This window comes from Giraffa tippelskirchi, chromosome 4 (assembly GCF_054371585.1).
Source record: "Giraffa tippelskirchi isolate mGirTip1 chromosome 4, T2T-mGirTip1v1.2.pri, whole genome shotgun sequence".
Classification (NCBI taxonomy): domain Eukaryota; kingdom Metazoa; phylum Chordata; class Mammalia; order Artiodactyla; family Giraffidae; genus Giraffa; species Giraffa tippelskirchi.
The window spans coordinates 146,251,765-146,260,468 of NC_137278.1; the positions used below are offsets into that span (position 1 = coordinate 146,251,765).

Sequence of the window (8,704 nt, forward strand, 5' to 3'; positions counted from 1 at the left end):
GGCTATCCACTCCAGTATTCTGGCCTGGAGAATTCCATGGGCTATACAGTCCATGGGGTCGCAAAGAGTTGGACATGACTTTCACTTTCTTTCAATCCAGGGAGAACTGACTGCCTCACATCTCCACCCTTCTACCTGTCTGGTTGTTTCCTTCTTTATGTCTTTAGTTGTGGAAAATCTTTTCTGCTAGTCTTTATCTTATTCTCATAGATAGTTGCTCTGTAAGTGGTTGTAATTTTGGTGTGCCCATGAAGGAGGTGAGTTCTGGGTCTTCCTACTCTACTATCTTGGTTACCACTCTACCTATATATACTTTGAAAAAAAAACAATATTTTTTCTTTAAAAAAAAAAAACAACTTCTTCAGTGTAAAACTTTCAGTGAAAGAACATCTACAAAAGTACTGGCAAAGAATTAAGCATTTCTCTTTTCCACTTTTCAACTGTGGAGTACTACCATACAGTTATATTTTTTGTGAATAAAAAACCCTTCAGTGCCATGCTATAGAAATTTCCCATTCTTGGTTGCCAGGCTGGCCTTCTCTAGATAGCCATTCTCTCACTTCTTCTAGCTTCTGATATGTAACCCTCCAATGACTTCCCTTTTGCATACCTATTCCAGTTTTGTTTGAAATAGTTTTTGCTAAATCAAGGACATTTTATTTTAGCAAATTCTCCAAGGTAATCAAACAATGGATATTTTCAGATTAGATCACTGCAAAAGGTAGTTCATTGCAGGCAGCTCTTGGGGATAACATCTTCTCTCTTCTAATAAAGGTACCAAAAGTCAACTGGTAGATGGACAAGCAGAATATGAAATTTCCATTGTCCAATCAAGATCATCTGAAATTGTTCCTTGGCAGACATCTTTTTGTTTCTTTTACTTGCCCTTAAATGGGAAGGACTGTCAAGTGCCAACTTGAATACTTCAAAAGGTGCTAAACATAAACAGTGAAGAATACCAGAGTATTTTAAAAATTAGTTTCTAATAGAGCCTGTGTATGTGTGGTGCATGCTCAGTTGTGTCCGACTCTTTGAGACCCCATGGACTGTAGCCCACAAGGCTCCTCTGTCCATGAAATTTTCCAGGCAAGAATACTGAAGTGGGCTGCCATTTTCTCCTCCAGGGAATCTTCCTGACCTAGGGATCAAACCCGCATCTCTTGTGTCTCCTGAATTGGCAGGCAAATTCCTTACCATTGTGCTACCTGGGAAATCAGTAGAGCCTGTAGTATTTCATATTGCTAGAAAACAGCACTGCTGCCATACTGATTTACTACAAAAGCAATCATTCTAGGTTCAAAAGCCCCACCCACAACGGAGCTAGTAAAACCTAGAATCTCTCAACTGGAGACCATCCTATTTGCTTTCTCGACTCAACACAAACTCAAAAAAGGAAAAAATGTAGAAAAAGAAGTGAGTGACTAACCTGAAAGTACTCCTGTTCTTTCTTTACCCATGGCATTGAAGTTAAATGTTGCAGTGAAATAGCTCACACATGACTCAAATCTTGAATAATAATCCACGTTGGTCATAGCCTAGACAATAGAAGACCTCAAGGGGCAAAGCTCTTGCATATTGTAATTTGATATTTATGGTGTTCTATCGCCATCTCCTGGAAGAAAAGACCAAGAACACAAAAAGGGGCTGTAGGATTTCAGGCTTTAATAAAAATAATTTTCTTTAATTCTCAAGAAAGTAAACACTGCTGTCACTGAAGACATATCCTTGTATCCCCTTCCAGATGAATTAACAGAATGTTGGGCAACCAAGAAAGCCCAAAGGCAAATGTTCAGGACTCCAGCCTCAGTTACTTGAGAGCTAGAGATAACATCAAACCAATGAGTAATGAGCTTTTAGAGTTGTCAGTCCCCAGAGAAGATGTGATTTCTCATTAGTAAAGAGAGATGAGAGCTCATTTTGCAAGAGTCAAAAGTACTGCAGGAACACAGAGAGACGCTAAAAGAATAACTTCCACACTCAGCTTTGAAAGTAATCATCTTTATCTTGGCTTCTTAAGTCTTAGAATTTGGCAAAAGAGTTCTAAGGATTTTAAGACATTATTAATGAGATTAAGTATTTTTTCCAGATTAACTTATTCCCCAGGCTAGCTTGTGTTGGAGTTATTTACACATATGGCACAAACACAGCCAAATGAATTGGAGTGAGGGACTTTCACTACTATATACTGTCAGCCTTTATTTCTCAGGGTTGGTTTACATAACAACAAAAGATCATTGTGAAACATTTAAAAATATTATTTTAAAACACACTTTTATTTTGATCATTATGTATTTTCCATCAATATCCTCATGCAATTAGTGTAAAAAAATCATAAAACTTTAGAGGAGAAAGGACTTTAGCCCAACCACTTCACAGATCCTAATCACAAGTTATATTCACATGATGAGGAGATAGCCTAAAGTCAACTCCCACTAATCATTAGGAGAGACAATTTAAACCATCTATTCTCTCTAAGTATTTGGCCCCCATCCTGCCCCACTGCCCTGACTTCGGGGGAGTTTTACAGCTTAGACAATGTCACAGTGTCCTCAAGTAACCAGAGATTGCTGATTTCCTTTCTGAATACTGATTAAGCTTATTCATAAAACATGAAAATGGAACACAGTTTTAGGATTTTACAGCTGGAAGAGGCTCTTCTTAAAGAACTGATGAAAGTGATTTGCTGGTGATACCTGATGGCCTCTTTTGGAAGATGGCAGGTTTGAACTCAGTATTGAAATACGTCAGGCTTTTTTTTTTTTTCTTAATTCAGCCTCTCTTGAGGGTCTACCCTGTAAAAAGTACTGTGCTGCTGCTGCTGCTAAGTCGCTTCAGTTGTGTCCGACTCTGTGTGACCCCATAGATGGCAGCCCACCAGGCTCCGCCGTCCCTGGGATTCTCCAGGCAAGAACACTGGAGTGGGTTGCAATTTGGAATATCTAAAAGGCATAACTCTTGTTCCCCAAAAACCAACTACGGTTGCTTCTATGTTTCCAAGCTATCCATAAAGGGAAACTGAAAATAAAAGCATCACGGTTGGATAGAAAATTGATGTCTTAGAAAGACCCTGACCTTCAGTCTCTTTACAGTGTATCTCATGTAAATGATACTGTGGTAACTTGATAGAGTTAATCACCGCATGGGAATTCTTTCTAAAGCTGATATCTAAGAGGAGAAATAACCCTTGCTACCGCCAAACTTCTTGGGGCAGGAAGTGCCTACACAACAACATCAACAACAGAATTACAGCATTTCAACCTCCCAGTGAACCCACATTTGGGGGCAGAAGTCTAGTCTTCATAAATATCCAGAAATTTGAAATGCTTCATGGACCACAATCAAATTTTGAGATCTTTTAAGTCCATCCTTTCCTCCTCTTCATTCCTCTTCCTCCCTCACTGTTGGAGTCTTGGTTGCTTTGATGCTCAAGAAGTTTGGAATCCTTTCCTGAATTTTCTGCTATCCGAACACTAGCATAATTTGTATTTTATGACAAACCCATAGAGCTCCACTGCTTGATCGATATATAGAGGGGCTTTGATACTATCAGTTCAGCAGTTATCCTTCAGCTTCCTGCAATCTCTCATCAAAATGAGACAGCCATGCTCTAACTTGTCAGTAAGATGATACCAAAGGAAACTGAGAGGCTAGCCACCTTCATGAAATTCATTTCAAAAGTTTCAAAAACACATCACAACTGCCCCTGGTCCTTTCCCTGCAGATTTCACCAGTCTCTAATGAGTTGATTTTAGGCAGTTTCTCAGCTCCCACCACAAACTCAACTGTCAGCAGGCAGAACCACTTGTAAGGTTCCCTGAACATGCCAAGTTTCCTTGGGTCCCTATGCTTCTTATGAGCTCTTGCTTCTACGTCTTAGGCCTTTCCTTTGACACTTTGGATAATACCTATCTGTCCTTTCAACTTCAGCCCAGGAGTTGTCTTCTCCAGGCAGTTTGGAGTCCCTGACACCTCTATGCTTCTCAAAGACCCTGTTTAGACCTCTGTCACAGCAGTAAAATTATTTTCCCCTCCCACAAGCTATACATTAATTCCGGGAAGTGATTAAGAGTTTGAGACTTTCCTGGTGGTCCAGTGATTAAGAGTCTGCCCACTAATGGAGGGGACATAGGTTTGATCCCTGGTCCAGGAAGATTTCACATGACACAGGGCAAGTAAAACCTTCCCTGGTAGCTCAGCTGGTAAAGAATCCGCCTAAATGCAGTAGACACAGGTTTAATTCCTGGGTTGGGAAGATCTGGTGGAGAAGGGATAGGCTGCCCACTCCACTATTCTTGGACTAACCTGGTGGCTCAGCTCGTAAAGAATCCACCTGCAATGTGCGAGACCTGGGTTCGATGCTTGGGTTGGGAAGATCCCTTGGAGAAGGGAATGACTACCCACTCCAGTATTCTGGCCTGGAGAATTCCATGGACTGTACAGTCCATGGGGTCACAAAAAGCCGGACACGACTGAGCAACTGTCACTTATTCACTAATTTTGATGATCAACAGAGACAGGGTATATATAAAGGTCAGAATATAACACATATCAAATTTTAAAACCACAATTTCTGTTAATTCATCATGAACACTTGGTTCAAATATCCCTTTTATTTTTTTCAGAAAAGCCTTCTCTTTTAAGTCCCCAACTAATTATTTTACTTTGTATTCTCTTAATACTACACTTTCACCATGTTATATAATCATTGAGTAATATTTTAATGTTGAATTGTATATATTTTTTTCATTTCCTCTCATCTCTACCACTGCTCCCAGTCTCACATGCCCCCATTCAGGTTGCAGCGAGAGTTTTCTGTATGTACTGCCCTGAATTGTAAAAAACCACGCCTTCCAGTTATCAGTTCAGTTCAGTCGCTCAGTCATGTCCGACTCTTTGCGACCCCATGGACAGCAGCACGCCAGGCTTCCCTGTCCATCACCAACTCCTGGAATTTACTCAAACTCATGTACATGGAGTTGGTGATGCCATCCAACCACCTCATCCTCTGTCGTCCCCTTCTCCTCTCGTCTTCAATCTTTCCCAGCATCAGGGTCTTTTCCAATGAGTAAGTTCTTTGCATCAAATGGCCAAACTATTGGAGTTTCAGCTTCAACATCAGTCCTTCCAATGAACATTCAGGACTGACTTCCTTTAGGATGGACTGGTTGGACCTCCTTGCAGTCCAAGGGACTCTCAAGAGTCTTCTCCAACACCACAGTTCAAAAGCATCAATTCTTCAGCTCTCAGTCTTCTTTATAGTCCAACTCTCACATCCATACATGACCACTGGAAAAACCATAGCTTTGATTAGGTGGACCTTGGTTGGCAAAGTAATGTCTCTGCTTTTTAATATGCTGCCTAGGTTGGTCATAGCTTTCCTTCCAATTATAAAGGCCAGGAAATTGAGAAAGAATGGCTTTGTGTGTTGTTGGGGAGGAGGGGAGTTGGTTTTTTGGTCTTGTTTTTGGTTTTTTTAGTTCTAAGAAACTGAGCCTTAAATACCACAAGCCAAATCCTAGCAGACCTAGGGCAAAGACTTAACAGTAAACCCCACAATATGACAATAGCAGTTTCTATCTTATACCCCAAATAAAAATAACAGTTTGACTAAAGAGTCGAAAAGGGAGAATCAGAGTCTATGACAGCATAAATAAGCTGGAGGTTCCCTGGGAATGAGTCTTCCCTTGAGATCATAAACTGAGAGTCCTGGGAGCAGAGATATAGAAACTCCAGGAAAGCTGGGGAGGATCCCAGAACTGATGGGACAGTGCCCAGCTTCTCAGAGTGTTGTCCAGAAGTGTACCAACCTTATGGAGACATTTACATTTAATCTGGCAGCAACAGATAGAGAAGATGTGTAGGCTGTTGGCCTGAGGAAGTCCCACTAAGTCTCATTGTCTGTGTTCCCAAGCTTTCTGAGAAGTGTGCAGAGTGGCTGAGAACCAGTCAGTAGTTCCTAAGAGCCTGTAGAAGTGAAGGGAGTGGTCATGACAACCTGTTGTCTCAGCAAGATCCCTGTCAACTCCAGGAAAGGAATGGCTGTAAGAGCTGATGTCCAAGGGTCAGGCAGAGAGCAACACACCTCCACGAGGACAAGTCAGGCCACAGAATAGACTAACTTCCATGCCAGCAGGATGTATGAGCCCTGTCACAATCCCTTCAGTCTGCTATAACAAAATGCCATTGACTGGGAATTTGTAAACAATAGAAGTTTATTTCTCACAGTTCTAGAGATTGGGAAGTTCAAGATCAAGGTTCCAACAGATTTTGTATCTGGTGAGGACCCACTTCCTTGTGGATGACAGTCTTCTGGCTGGGTCCTCACCTGGCCAAATGGGTGAGAGAGCTTTCTGGAGTCTTTTTTATAAGAACACTAATCCCATTCATGAGGGCTCCATCCTCATGACCTCATCACCTCCCTAAGACCCCACCTCCTAACACATTCATTGAAGGTTAGGTTTCAACATATGATTTTTTGTGGAGACACAAACATTCAGTCTGTTGTAGACCCCTAGGTACATGGATCCTCTGAGCTACCTCTGAGGAAACTGGTAGAGAATTCTAAAAGAGACACAGACTTAAACCTGAATAGACTAAGTTACATTGAATTTGAAGGATTGAGTTTACCATTACCCAGTGGAAATGAAGGTTTATAAGCTGTATTAATTTTAATGAAAGAAATTTATCCTTTTCAAGTAGATATTTAAAAGTATATTTATACTTTTCCAAGTCCTTACTCTTAATGCATTAGCATCATTTATTCATTCAACCAAAAATCAAATGTCTGTTCCAAGCAGTGTGACGAAAGCCAGAGATACACAGATAAATAAGCTGTCATTAAGAAAGTTATGGTTTAGTGGAGCAGACCCTATAGTCACATATGATAAGTACTATTGTAAAGTGGTGGTAAAAAACCCACCTGACAATGCAGGAGACCCGAGTTTGATCTCTGGGTCAGGAATATCCCCTGGAGAAGGAAATGGCAACCCACTCTAGTATTCTTGCCTTGGAAATCCCATGGACAGAGGAGCTACAGTCCACGGGGTCACAAAAGTGGCAACACCAATTAGCATCTGCTGCTGCTGCTGCTAAGTCGCTTTAGTCGTGTCCAACTCTGTGCGACCCCATAGACGGCAACCCACCAGGCTCCGCCATCCCTGGGATTCTCCAAGCAAGAATACTGGAGTGGGTTGCCATTTCCTTCTCCAATGCATGAAAGGGAAAAGTGAAAGTGAAGTCGCTCAGTCGTGTCCAACTCTTAGCGACCCCATGGACTGTAGCCTACCAGGCTCCTCTGTCCATGGGATTTTCTAGGCAAGAGTACTGGAGTAGGGTGCCATTGCCTTCTCCGATTTAGCATCTAGACAACAACCAAAATATATGTATTTGTTTCCTGAGGTTGCTGAAACAAATTACCATAAATTTTGTGACTTAAAACTACAGAAATTTATTCTCTCACAGCTCTGGAGGCCAGGAGTCTAAAATCAAAATTGTGGTAAAAACAATATTTGTTAAATTAGGAAATCCATGGAGCACTCACAGGTAATTCACATATAATATATAAATCCATCCAAAATATATTTCCATAATCTTCTAATGAAAATAGGGTGGCTTTTACATATGCTGTATAACTACAGTCACACCTCGGAGATATTGAGGGTTCAGTTTCAGACCACTGCAATGAAGTAAATATTAGAGTAAAGGGAGTCAAACAATTTTTTTTTAATTTCCCTGTGAATATAAAATTTATACTTACACTATACTGTAGCCTCTTAGGTGTGCAATAGCATTGCATCTTAATAAATGTACATTAATTTAAAAATACTTTATTGCTAAAAAATACTAACCATCATCAGAGCTTTTAGCAAGTCATAATCTTTTTGCAATAGTAATATCAAAGACCACTGATGAGAGATCTTCCTGGCAAATATAATAATAATGGTAAATTGCAAGAATGAAATATTGTGAGAATCACCAAAACATGACACAGAACACAAAGTGAACAAATGCTGTTGGAAAAACAGTGATGATGCTGAGTTGCCACAAACCTTTAACCTGTAAAATAGGCAGTATCTGTGAAGCACAATAAAATGAAGTACAATAGATGAGGGAGGTCTGCCTGTTTACATAATTAAAATAACTGACCTAGAAAACTGTTGTGATGAAGCTGGTGTTGAATAAAAACAGTATTGTAGCATGCCACTGTTTTCTCTGTTGCCTGTTATTGGTTGGATTTTTTAAGTGCTCTGCTCTTTTGAGTCATTAAAAATTTTTCTTTTTCTTTATTTTTTGGCTGTGCTGGGTTTTCATTGCTGTGTGTGGGCTTTCTCTAGCTGTGACAAGTAGGGGCTACTCTTCGTTGCAATACGCGGGCTTCTCACTGTGGTGGCTTCTCTTGTTGTGAAGCACAGGCTCTAGGCACGAGGGCTTCAGTGGTGGCAGCATGCAGGCTCAGTAGCTATGGCACAGGGGCTTAGTTGCTCCATGGCATGTGGAGTCTTGCCAGACCAGGGATCGAATCCATGTCCCCTGCATTGGCAGGCAGATTTTTATCCACTGTACCACCAGGGAAATCCTAAATAAGTCACTAAGCAACTTGAGCAGCCTACAATGGTACTAGATGTTTTTATAAACAAATTCTCTACATTTTATTTGCATTTTATTCTAAAATATTGGAATCGAGGCATTTGACAAATGGAGGATC

The 8,704-nt window shown here is 40.7% G+C and overlaps 1 protein-coding gene across 2 annotated transcripts in view; it reads right to left on the reverse strand.

Moving 5' to 3' along the window:
• Nucleotides 1-1,612, reverse strand: part of LOC145545399 (uncharacterized) — a 234,556-nt gene extending 232,944 nt beyond the window's left edge. For both annotated transcript variants that reach the window (XR_014082044.1, XM_081589874.1), the window contains exon 1: nucleotides 1,427-1,612. The gene's annotated coding sequence lies outside the window, so the exon portion shown is untranslated. The remainder of the gene's footprint in view (nucleotides 1-1,426) is intronic.
• Nucleotides 1,613-8,704: the final 7,092 nt, after the last annotated feature.